Source organism: Dermacentor silvarum, chromosome 10 (assembly GCF_013339745.2).
Source record: "Dermacentor silvarum isolate Dsil-2018 chromosome 10, BIME_Dsil_1.4, whole genome shotgun sequence".
In the NCBI taxonomy this organism is placed as follows: Eukaryota; Metazoa; Arthropoda; class Arachnida; order Ixodida; family Ixodidae; genus Dermacentor; species Dermacentor silvarum.
Window position 1 is genome coordinate 129,310,707 of NC_051163.1, and position 12,907 is coordinate 129,323,613.

The window sequence follows — 12,907 nt, forward strand, 5'->3', positions numbered from 1 at the left end:
TGAGCACTTCTGCTGTCACAGCGACAAAGCATGACGTTTAGTAAGTTATTAAGTCGAAAGCCTTATATGTGTCAACGTTCAGTCGACTTTCAACATCCTTGAGCGACAAAACCGTGTCGTTGAAGCGAAATCGTACACGATGACGACTCGGTGCATAGTAATTTACTTACTACACTGACCCGGCATCATGTCTTACCTACATGCAAACGCTCACGCAACAGTTCTGATGGTGTGCCGGTCACCGTCGTCATCGTCTTCTATGAGTAAGCAAGCAAGCTCACGCAACAATTTTAAAGGTGCGCGGGTCAAGCAATGCTCCCGCAGCAATTTTGATGGTACGCGGATCCCAGTCGTCACCGTGTTAATTAAGACATCAGCATACACCAATTCAGGTACTCGAATCCACAACCTTTCGTGTTAATTAGGGCGAAGCTAATTACGGCACTGTTATTAAGGTAGCGTCAATTAAGACACTCGACCCCGCGACCTTTGGTCGGAAAAAGCAAGTAATAAGAAGTAATAACGCATTCTAATAAAAATGTCAAGTAATTTAATATTTCTTCAGCACGGAGGCTTTCGCTTTCACCCTCTCTGGCGTATGCTAAAGTGACTATCAATGTTTTTACATACTACTTCTCCCAGTGTCATTCAAGGTATACAGAAGACTAATAACCATGTGATGGCATAATTTTCTCGATAGTTCATTATTGTAAAGTACGCTTACAAGACTTCTTGGGCTTTCACCAACCTGCAGCAAGCCAATGTCCTGGCTAGTTGGAAGATAGCATTGCAACCGCACTGTATTCATTGTACCACCAAATTTCCTGGTGACTAAACCAATTCTGTCGCCCCATGCCTGTGCTCTCAATAGCAATCAGAGTAAACAGTTGTGAAATGCCGCATTTGGGCAACCTTTGCGTTCTCCTTTGTGCAAAATACTAGCGAAATAAACCGAATGGTGTTCCATTCGTTGGTGGCGACCCCGGTTAAAACCACTGTCACGGGTTTCGCGCCACACCTGTAACCTCAAGTCATCCCTGATGAAGAAGTCTCACCGACTTCCAAGCGCTCAATTCAATTAATAGGTCATGTTAACCGGCGTTCAAGTAAATGACACAAGTTCAAGTTTTTCCCTACGAGAGTGATCCAACATTTCCCTTCCAGAACTGCAGTTTCTCCGTACCTTTTGTAAGGCTGTTCTGCGTAATTTTCTCGTCCATTTACCGCTAACGAACTAACACGTCTAGATTTTTGCGGCCATTTGCCTTTATTCAACGTCCATAGTGATGACCCATGGTTTCTGTTCAGTTCGTTTTTCTATCATATTTGGGCTGTACACATTTCTCCATTGGTTAATAAATCAGTGCATTGGAAATAGCTTACTAACCGAATGGCACGTGTTGTGTTCGGTTGTTCCCCGTAAATTGGTGGAATACTGTAACATTATTCGAGTTAATATATCGAGAAGCTCTACGGATTCTTCCTAAGAGTGTTCGCAATTCCTCATTTAATAGTAAAAAAAAAAAACTTCTTGACATGCTGGAAAAATATTTATGTTGACTTCCGACAGACATCAGAAAAGTTCCTTTGGAAAACGAAATGCATGGGCGTTCCAGTTAACTAAATTTGTGCTTCAATGCATAAAACGGCGTTTTCCTCACAAAGATAACTGGAACGCCCATGCATTTCGTCGGACACTTTGAAAATTAATATCTCGAAACTGGTTCAGTCCTGAGAATTCGTTCGAAGCGAATACGCCTTGCGAACCCAGCGGCTATAATTCATAGATTCAAAGATGTGCCATAAAATGATTGATTAAAAAGCTAATTAGCGTGATTGTGTTAATTACTTAATTGGGCTTTTGATTTCTCGTGTAATTAATGGTCGCCTTAACGAGTATTTTAGATCAAGGGTTATAATTGTGCTATCTACCACAGGTTATCTTTAAAAATTGGTGCAGCTAAAATGAAACACCCTGTAAATAAGGAGAGAGAGAGAAAGTGGTTACATTTCAGTCAAGAAATTCGTCTAACGTGTTTCGCTCGCACTTTGTGCAGCCCGTGCTGTGCAAGTGCGTGCTGTCGCTGAAGATGTACGCGGCCACGGCCTCCATCAACTGGATGTTCGTCGAGGGACTGCTCCTGCACTCACGCGTGGCAGTTTCCGTGTTCCGGCAGGACGCCCCTTTCCGGCTCTACTACGCACTCGGCTGGGGTGAGCAGGCCTGCGCACAGGTGGCGCCATCTGTCATCATTGTCCGCACGTTGCGCGCAGCGCTCAATATCGAACCAACTAAAGGCTCGCACTGCGGGGCACTGTACACGGCGTACCGTAGATGCAAGAAGCGGAGAATTCTCCGAGGACGCCCTCGCGGGAAAATTCGGACAGTCGCTTTAACGGATATCGATGACGATAAACCAGAAAGCTGGCTCGAAGCGGGGTGACAGATGTACGAGTAATTGTACTGCGTGACACACGTAGCGGGCAGTGCTACGAATACTGGAGGGACTTCTGGCACTGCTTGCAGTCGCGACAAAAAAGTAGTGCGTCGCATACGAAAGAGAGATATCGGCACGAGTCATTTAATTAAATCTAGTATTAAGCCTAATACCTTTGGGTTGTCAAATATCACGTATTTATTTCTTGTAAGGCCCGTCACAGATTTGAACCTATTTACCGCCGAATTAGCTGAGTGACACATCCCTACGACCAGTGGAAGCAGCGCACCGCCCGCGTTCGTGATCAATGCATATAGCACTTCCGGTGCTCATAAAAAAATGAAGATAATACTTGTAGCTTTTTGTAGTTGTAATATATGAAGCGTTCATTCTGTAGAAACTGTAGACATCCAAAACAGCTGCACTGCGAAACGCGCGGAGTGATACCTCTATCACCGAACCACTTGCGTATCTTCCGCTGCGTCGCCCAGTAAGCCTGAAACGGAATATAGTAAGTGTAAACCAAGACCACTGCCCTGTACGCGTTCGAAAAGCCGACGTTCCGTTTCGCCCCACGCGATTGGCCTAGACTGGCCTAGGCCACGATATCGGCACGGCCTGGACAATCGCGTGAGACGAAACCGAACGTCGGCTTTTCGAATGCGTACAAGATAGCAGCCCAGGTAGCACGAATTCATGCGGTACTGCAGCATTCATATTATTGAAATACGAAGCACGGTCATTCATTTAATGTTAAGCATATTGTCATGCTTGATAGAGCAAGAAATGTATGAGGAAACATCTATAGACTTAGTATGTTTGTGGCATGTGCGTGGCTAATTTAGGGCACATGCCAGCAAATCCAAGTCGAAGAGTAGTGAAATTGTGTTGGCTTAGCAAACATTGTAAGACAAGCACCGCTTTCTAGACACGCTACCTTAAAATGTGTTACGAAATACATTGGCGTTCCAATTCACAGCTTCCCAAATCAATGCCTCTAACAGTGCGGGGCGTTCCTAACTGGAACGCCGAAGCCTTTTTTCGCCGGTTCAGGACTTCGTGTACTAGCGGACCTAGAAAGGAGGAACTGCCCTCCCTCCGCGATACTTGCCGGCACTTATGCGCTCACGTAATGTACTCTACATTGACCGCCCGTTGTGAACGCTGAATGCGCCCCTGAGGTCTTGTTATCAATGCGAAAGCATTATATGCCCCCATGCCGCTGAAAATCCGGTGAACGTCCGGCGTTTACATCAGATGGTATCAAAACCCACGTGACTAAGTGATGACGTCACGTTCATGGCGCTGGACCTGCCACGGCTCACATTGGGGAAATCCACGGTGAACAGCCAGAGCACCGGACGGACGCCATGGCCCACACCACAAAAAAACTGATTTTGCTCAATTCTAAATTTTAGTTGACCCACGTTCAAAACCGACCTGGCCCACTCCCACAATCGACTTGGCGCCCCCCCAAAATTTTGGTGTCCCACCCTGAAACTTGACTGCCCGATTCGATAACATGGCCAAGTGGTCACGTCATGTGACATACTCACGTGAACAAGTAAGAAGCTCAAGTTACAAGGTCACATGACCAAGTGATGACGCCATGTGACAATGTCACGTGAAATGGAAGTTGAAATAGCATGGACCGCGATTTGGTCGAAACGGCCAGAATGCTTTCGCATTCATGAGTATTGCTTACTCAGTGTTCAGTGCTGTTCGTATCACACAGAATATGCTACGTCTACGGACGTGTCATGCGCTAGGATATCAATCGCACTGCAGTGCTGATAGCTATATACGGAGTGACCGCAAAGCAGAAACTGTTCAAATGCAGCGCTTCGGCATCCCTGGAGTGATTACCACGACGCTGCCGTGCGACGTCGCACGCGACATTAGTTAATGCATGGCCTCCGAGGTTACAGCCACATGAAATCAATTCAAAGCAACTACTACTACTACTGAGCAAATAAGCCTCGAAACATCTTAAGACTCACGATGCATTTACACGCCGCGGACTCCAGGAGTCGCTCCTTCAGCCAACCACTCAGTCAAAATTCCTACGGCCATACCTAATCGAAGAACGAACGAACGCACGAAGAAAGCGACGAGCAGTCACGTGGTGTGCGCAGCGATCGGCCTCTCTTCGTAAACCAATACAGCCAGGAGATGGCAAAGTGGGCGACCTACGTCCAACCTTCCATCACACGACTCGCACTGTTTTCTTGCGCTTCCCTTCAACGTCACTTTACGCGCCGCCATTCTTGCTCGTGTATTCTGACGTATTTGGCTGCGTGCCGGCCGCTTGAAATGCGCCACTTTCTCACGTTCTGAACGTTGCCCGCATCGAAATTCACTCCTTTGTTGCGTAGCGGTCCCGCTTTTTCATTCTGAGGAAAACTCCGCAGCTATTGTGAGGCGTGCCGGGCACGTCTTACGTTCACGAAGCATCTACACCTGATGGAAAGCATGGAAGAAGTAGCGTTTTTGAGGACCCCAGAGTTGTTTTCGTTTCTCTTTTTTGCCTCTTTCTCTCTGTCTCTTTCTTATTTGGCATACGACGTGCGTACACCACCTGGAATGCTAGATGACGGGCCTTTGTCCTTTTGCGTGCAGGCATAGCACTTTTGTTTGTTTGTTTGTTTGTTTGTTTGTTTGTTTGTTTGTTTGTTTGTTTGTTTGTTTGTTTGTTTGTTTGTTTGTTTGTTTGTTTGTTTGTTTGTTTGTCTGTCTGTCTGTCTGTTTTTCTTTGCTTTGCTTGCTTGCTTGCTTGCATTTCCAATGAGCCACATTCTTGTTTTTCATTTTCTTTCCTTTCAGAGACCACAGTGCGGCTCTATAGCGAAGTTAAGTTAATCATTATGATCTTGGTTTCGTCCATGATCATATATACTGAGAGAAGTATTCTCTGTTGCGGGCTAGTTGGTTCTTAATGAACAAATAGCTTATACTGCGGAAACTACGAGAAGGGCGGAAAGAAAGATTGGACCGGGTGCAGTTTGAGGACGAGCTTCTCAATCACGGTTCGCATCAACGCACTCCATCCACGATAGCTCTTTGCTGGTCCGTTTATACCGCGCGTAGTCGCGCCAGACGCACATGAGCCATATAGACCAGGACTAGTGGCGACCGGCTGAAAACTGTGCACTGGGTCCTTCTCCAGGACGCGTTCAACTGCTGTAGAAAGCTTCACGCATCCTAATTACGGGACGAGTGACCAAATTCTCTAAGTTTTCCCTTCGTATGTTCGTTTTTTCCATATGAAAGCCGCGTCCACTAACGACATGTTCAGCGTCACGATTGGCTGCAATTTTAGCGCAAGAGCTTTCTGCGAATACGGGTTCAGGTTGCTTGCTGAAGCGGCTCGGGGCCTCGGTGGGAAGGAAGCCCAAACCTTTTGCTACAGAAACTAAGATAGGAAAGCCATGCGGTCTGTTCTATCTTTCTTTCCCCTCTTGAATATTGCGCAGTGCGTTATCTTTCATACTTTGACGTTCCGTGAGCCCTTCTTTGTTTTCTTGCTTTATTTCTTGTTTTCTTCTGACCTTTTGTTTAGTCCCGTTTCTCTACGAGTGAACCTAAAATTTTCATGTATCGCACTTTGCACATTATTGCATTTTACTCTAGTTTAAAGTCAGCCAAATGACTACATTGAATCATGTATGTTAAAGTAAAAAAAACGTACCTAAATTCTACACAAGCGTTACAAGGACGCAGGATAACAGGAATTTAAGGCTTAGTTTGTCATCTCCGAATCACCTTCTTGTTGACCATTTTCGGGAATAACATTTAATGTCGCTGACAACTTACGGAACTGCAAAATTTTATGCGGTCATAAACAACGTAATCAGTACTAAATTTCAGTGTACATTTATTTCGCCTTTCCTTCCCGCCCCGGACACAAGACACGCAAAATTTCAATCTCGCTTCCTCTTCTAATATCTATGAGGAACTGCTAATCGAACTTGCAGATGTCAGCCTCTGAAACAACATATCAATGAATATTGAACTTGCCAGCAATTTCCATTTATCAACTCTATAATCACAACGTGATCTCAAGCATCTGAATCATCTCGAACATCCTGCTCTTTTTTTTCGTTCACTACGGTTGAAATACTACCACTCTGAAAATTTAATAACTGTTTTAGAGCATGAAAACGTTTAAGTTTTATGGAGTGCTTCCACACTTTATGCGTGCTTTCAGCTCAGAAATGCTGAAACGTTGTTCAAGCGACTTCGTCCGATCATTGCTAAGCCAGAGAACTGCCAAGCTCAAGATTGAAGAATACCTCTCGCAAGAAATCACCCTCGTTTCACGCGGCACGCCTCAGGGCTCAGTCATCTCGCCAACAGTGATCGCCAGAAAGCCCGGCACCAAGTAAGTCATTATTCAACATCGCAATGATCGGGCTTTCCAAGGAGCTCGCGAAGATTCAAGGAATCAACCATACCATCTACGCAGATGACATCACCATCTGGTGCGCTGGCGGGAGTGACGGCCAAGTTGAGGACGCCATGCAGCGCGCCATCGATGCGACCGAGCGCGTCCTCCGCCCCACTAGGCTCAGATGTTCTCCATCCAAGTCTGAGCTACTTCTCTACAAGAAAAGACCCATAGGTGGTGGCCATCGTGATTGGAAACCGGCGTCCGAAAGCGAAATACGGCTTTTCACTGGTGACGGGTCCCCGGTGCCCAGAGTGGACTCGCTCCGAATATTGGGGATGTATATCGAGTCTAACGGTGCCAATGGTGCCGCACTCAGAAGGATCATCGCCAAGACAGAGAGTGCTCTCGGCCTCATCCGGAGGGTCGCCAACAGGCACCAGGGAATCAAGGAAGACAATCTCATCCGCATTATACATGCTTTTTGTGCTCTGTCACCTTTCATACTCGGCAGCCATGCATAATTGGCATGTTTCAGAGAGGAACAAGTTACATTCCCTCATCAGAAAGGTCTTCAAGCTCGCCCTCGGCTTACCTGTAAGCACTCACACCGAAAACTTGTTAAAGCTCGGAGTGCACAACACGCTCGAAGAAATAAAAAAATGTCACAGTTTCGCCCTAAGGGCGAAGCAATGAATGCGATAGCAACACAGCAATGTCATACGAAGTAAGGTGAGCGGCTTTGGTAGCAACAACACGCAGAACTGTTGTCGACGCCATCGGCGTTTTGCCCGCGTTAGCTCAAAATGCGTGCGGCGTTGGTGACTGTTGCTGGAGCCTCTGATATAAATAGGCACTTGGTGCCGCAGCTAAACGTCGCCTCCCTTCCCTCCCCCTCCCCCACAGCCTCTCGCGCGTCCGAAGAAGGCGCGTTTGCTCTACATATATGGTGATTGTAAAGGAGAAAAGAGACGCCTACTTCTGCAGCCCTTAAGCGAGCACGGCGCAGAACGCGCGTTTCTTCTCCGCCGTGCGTTCACTCCCCGTGAAAGACGCGCCCCTCGCGCCCTTTCACTCGCACATACAGCGTTCGGCGCGCGGCGACGATTTCATCTCCAAATGACGTCATACGGAACCTCACGGCGACGGCGACGCCGACGGCGACGGCGACGCCGACGGCAGAAATCTGCTTTTGAGTGTCCATATAATTGCTATCGCAATAATAGAGGCGCAAGAGCGTTCACAGCTGCTCAGGCTATCCGGCACCCCGGTGGGCCGCAAGATACTCGATGAGATGGACCTCTACCCTGTCGACCTCTACCCTGCCCCGACGCCGTGCGGATTCCCAGCGACATCAGATCTCAACTGCACATCACGCCCATTCCCCGCAATATGCACCCCGCACACAACGTCGGCAGACGTTGTGTGCGGGGTGCATGTCCGTAACACATGTCCGTAACAACCACATTGTCCGTAACAACCACATTGAGGCAAGCTTCGTGGACGCCGCGGCATATGTCCAACAAGAGGCGTTCGCCGTCTCCATCGTCGACTCTAATTCCAGGATCACTTGCTGCGCTACAGTACGCACTTCGAAGCCATTAGTAGCCGAACAGGTTGCGATCGCGCTGGCTGTGCTCGATGGTCGCAGAGAGGCAATATATAGCGATTCTAAGGCGGCCATTAAGGCCTACCAAACCGGGATGGTCTCCCCTCAGGCCCTTCGCATTCTCCAAAGCTTGAAAAGTATCTCTCCGCATTCTCTCATTTGGTTTCCCGCTCACTTGGGGTCGACCGAGGGCTCTCCCTCTAACCCTAACGAGAGCACGCACGAGGCCGCGCGAGGACTCACTGACCGCGCCGCCTCCGCAGTCCCCCTACCCCGCGGGGAACCATAGATGACGTATCTTGAGATCACTAAGCATTATTATCTGTCAAGACGGGTATTCTCCCTCCCGCACCCTGCCTTTTTCCGGGCGCCGGCGGTGACCCTTCGACTTTTACAAGCTCGTGCGCATCCTAACCTTGCGGTTCTTCACGCTATATACCCTGAAAGGTATCCCAGTGCGCACTGCCCTGCCTGTGGACTAACGGCAACATTGAACCATGTGTTGTGGGAGTGTGAAGCCATCGGCTCCACCTTGAGCGAGGATAGGTGGGTTGCGCTTTTTGGCAGCCCCAAACTCAACGACCAAACCCTGGCCGTCCAGAGTGCCCGCGATCGGGCCGTCAAGCTCGGCTTGGCGGACCCTACGTGGGACTAGCTGGGTGGCGCGGGGTCTCCCCTGCGTCTTCTCTGGACCTCAATAAAGTTATTTCACTCACGTTGTTCAAGTAACTTTGTGTACGCATGTTGACTGCAGCTTATTGTTTAACCAGGATAGAAGCTTTTGCCAGTTGGTTCCAACTTCATCATCATCATCATCAGCTTATATTTATGTCCACTGCAGGACGAAGGCCTCTCCCTGCGATCTCCAATTACCCCTGTCTTGCGCTAGCGTATTCCAACTTGCGCCTGCGAATTTCCTAACCTCATCATCCCACCTGACTTTCTGCCGTCCTCGACTGCGCTTCCCTTCTCTTCGTATCCATTCTGTAACCCTAATGGTCCACCGGTTATCCATCCTACGCATTACATGGCCTGCCCAGCTCCATTTCTTCCGCTTAATGTCAACTAGAATATCGTCTACCCCCGTTTGTTCTCTGATCCACACCGCTCTCTTCCTGTCTCTTAACGTTACTCCTAAGATTTTTCGTTCCATTGCTCTTTGTGCGGTCCTTAACTTGTTCTCGAGCTTCTTTGTTAGCCTCCAAGTTTCTGCCCCGTATGTTAGCACCGGTAGAATGCAATGATTGTACACTTTTCTTTTCAACGACAGTGGTAAGCTCCCAGTCAGAATTTGGCAATGCCTGCCGTATGCACTCCAACCCAATTTTATTCTTCTGTAAATTTCTTTCTCATGATCAGGGTCCCTTGTGAGTAATTGACCTAGATAAACATATTCCTTTACAGACTGTAGAGGCTGACTGGCGATCCTGAATTCTTGTTCCCTTGCCAGGCTATTGAACATTATCTTTGTCTTCTGCATATTCATCTTCAACCCAATTCTTGCACTTTCTCGATGAAGGTCCTCAATCATTTGTTGTAATTCGTCTCCATTGTTGCTCAATAGGACAATGTCATCTGCAAACCGAAGGTTGCTGAGATATTCGCCATCGATCCTCACTCCTAATCCTTCCCAGTCTAAGAGCTTGAATACTTCTTCTAAGCATGCAGTGAATAGCATTGGAGAGATTGTGTCTCCTTGCCTGACCCCTTTCTTGATAGGTATCTTTCTACTTTTCTTGTGGAGAACCAAGGTAGCTGTGGAATCCTTGTAGATATTTGCCAAGATATTCACGTATGCCTCCTCCACTCCTTCATTACGCAATGCCTCTATGACTGCTGATATCTCTACTGAATCGAATGCCTTTTCATAATCTATGAAAGCCATATAGAGAGGTTGATTGTACTCCGCAGATTTCTCGATTACCTGATTGATGGCATGGATATGGTCCATCGTAGAATATCCCTTCCTGAAGCCAGCCTGTTCTCTTGGTTGACTGAAGTCGAGTGTTGTCCTGATTCTATTGAAAATTATCTTGGTGAATATTTTATACAATACTGAAAGCAAGCTAATGGGTCTGTAATTCTTCAATTCTTTAACGTCTCCCATCTTATGGATAAGTATAATGTTGGCGTTCTTCCAGCTCTCTGGTACACTTGAAGTTGTGAGGCATTGCGTATAAAGGGCCGCAAGCTTTTCAAGCATGATATCTCCTCCATCTTTGATTAAATCTACTGTTATTCCATCTTCTCCAGGCGCTTTTCCCCTGGTCATGTCTTTCAAGGCCCTTCTAACTTCATCGCTAGTTATAGAAGGAGCTTCTGTACCCGGTTCATCACTATTTCGAATAGAAGTAGCTTGGCTGTTTTGGCTACTGTACAGTTCAGTATAGAATTCTTCTGCTGCTTTTACTATGTCATCGAAATTGCTGATTATATTACCATGCTTATCTTTCAGTGCATACATCTTGCCTCGTCCTATGCCTAGTTTTCTTCTTACTGATTTCATGCTGCGTCCATATTTTACGGCTTCCTCAATTTTTCCCACGTTATAGTTTCGAATATCCCTTACTTTCTTCTTGTTGATCAGTTTTGACAGTTCAGCGAATTCTATCTGATCTCTTGAGTTGGACACTTTCATGTTTTGTCGTTTCTTTATTAGGTCCTTTGTTTCTTGGGAGAGCTTCCCTACAGGTTGCTTTGGTGCCTTACCTCCCACTTCAATTGCTGCTTCTGAGATCAGCCTAGTTACGGCTTCATTCATTAGCTCTATGTTATCTTCATCTTCCTGTTCTAAAGCTGCATATTTGTTTGCGAGCACCAGCCTGAACTGGTGTGCTTTTACCCTTACTGCCTCTAGGTTGGCCTGTTTCCTCTTGACTAATTTCACTCTCTCTCTCTTCAAATTGAGAGAAATCCTAGACCTCACTAACCTATGGTCACTGCACTTAACCTTACCTAACACTTCTACATCTTGCACTATGCTTGGATCGGCAGAGAGTATGAAATCTATTTCATTTCTTGTTTCTCCATTAGGGCTTTTCCAGGTTACCAACTTACGAATGGTAAAGCCGCACGAAAGACATGGAGGAAATGAAAGGAAGTGTTTTAAGTGTGTCGTACGTCCTCCTTTCGTTTTTCGCGACGGTTCACCATTCCTGGTTATTTTCGAAGTAATGGATGATTAGCTAGCCTCAAGATTATTGACCCAAATATTTTTTTTTTCTTTTCGTAACAATAAGATCAAAAGAATAAAGCTTTTGCGATAACAGAGCCCCTTCGATTGCAGGATTGCCCCTGGCTTTTATCCTGGCTTGGACGTACCTGACAGAGAATGAGCTGCGCACGGCATGCTAGGAAGGCTACGGGTCCAGCTCCTACGTCTGGATACTCATAGCTCCGCGCCTGGTCGCTATACTGGTGAGTAGATCGTAATTCGTGCGTGTTGACTCTGTTTCACGTGTTCTGTGCCCCACGGCCTCATCTTCTCAAAATGATGACCCACGAATACGGTACCCGTATCCGATTGACAGGTGAACTCCGTATTCCTGGTCAACATCGTAAGGATCCTCGTGACACGCATTAAGCCCAAGGCGTCAGCACTGGAGACAACGCAGTTCAGGCAAGAATTTGTTTTAAACCCCTTTCTTGTCGTATTCGGTGGGAGCTTAGTGTTAATGGTGGGCTTTGTGCATCTTAAGCTAAGGGTAAACGGCCAAAAACACGTGCGATTCTACACTAGTATTGTGCATGAATTTTTGTTATCTCGTTACCAGAGAAGATAAATGCAGTAAAATTGGTTACCTTTTCTGATTCGATTAGGTGACTATGACCTGCAGTGAAATGGCCGGGACACTTCGCGTTATCATATTGATCATATAATGGGCCGGATGGCGTAATTACCAAATAAATAATGAAATGCATGAATGAATGTTTATTTCAAATAAACACTGGTTCTTTGTTGTAAACGGAAATTGTTGTTATGGAGAAGGGACGGGAAAGTGCAATGTGATTCGGGGCCACTGTAAAACTCTCTCAATCACGCCAAATTCAGCGGCAAACTCTGACAGAATGATTTTAAAAAAGACAGTTTCCTAGGCAAATGGAAGTGATCCTCAATGGTCGAACAACTGGTGCCGAGTCAGTAATATTCCCTGCTCGTTCACAGTTGATCAATTCCACAAGGATAGTATATAGCATTTCTTTGACAGGCGTGGAAAAAATTCTACAATGTGAGCCACGAAACTAATACATTTTGACTTTGTCATAACAGTTATATTCTCGCATTTTTATGAATATGAAATTAAGGTGGTGTTGGCGCCTTTATTGGCGCCGGCCAATCCTCTTCGCAGGGCCAGCAAGACTAAAAGCACAACAAAACGAAAAGCATTGGATACAGTCAAATATATTTAAACATTTGCGAGTTCCACACACGAGTAAAGGAAGGCGCACAAGCGAGTAAAATGACACTCAGAG

General features: G+C 46.5%; 1 pseudogene; it reads left to right on the forward strand.

Annotated features, from left to right (window-relative positions):
* LOC119431846 (corticotropin-releasing factor receptor 1-like) overlaps positions 1-12,907 on the forward strand; it is a 46,142-nt pseudogene that overhangs the window by 21,706 nt on the left and 11,529 nt on the right.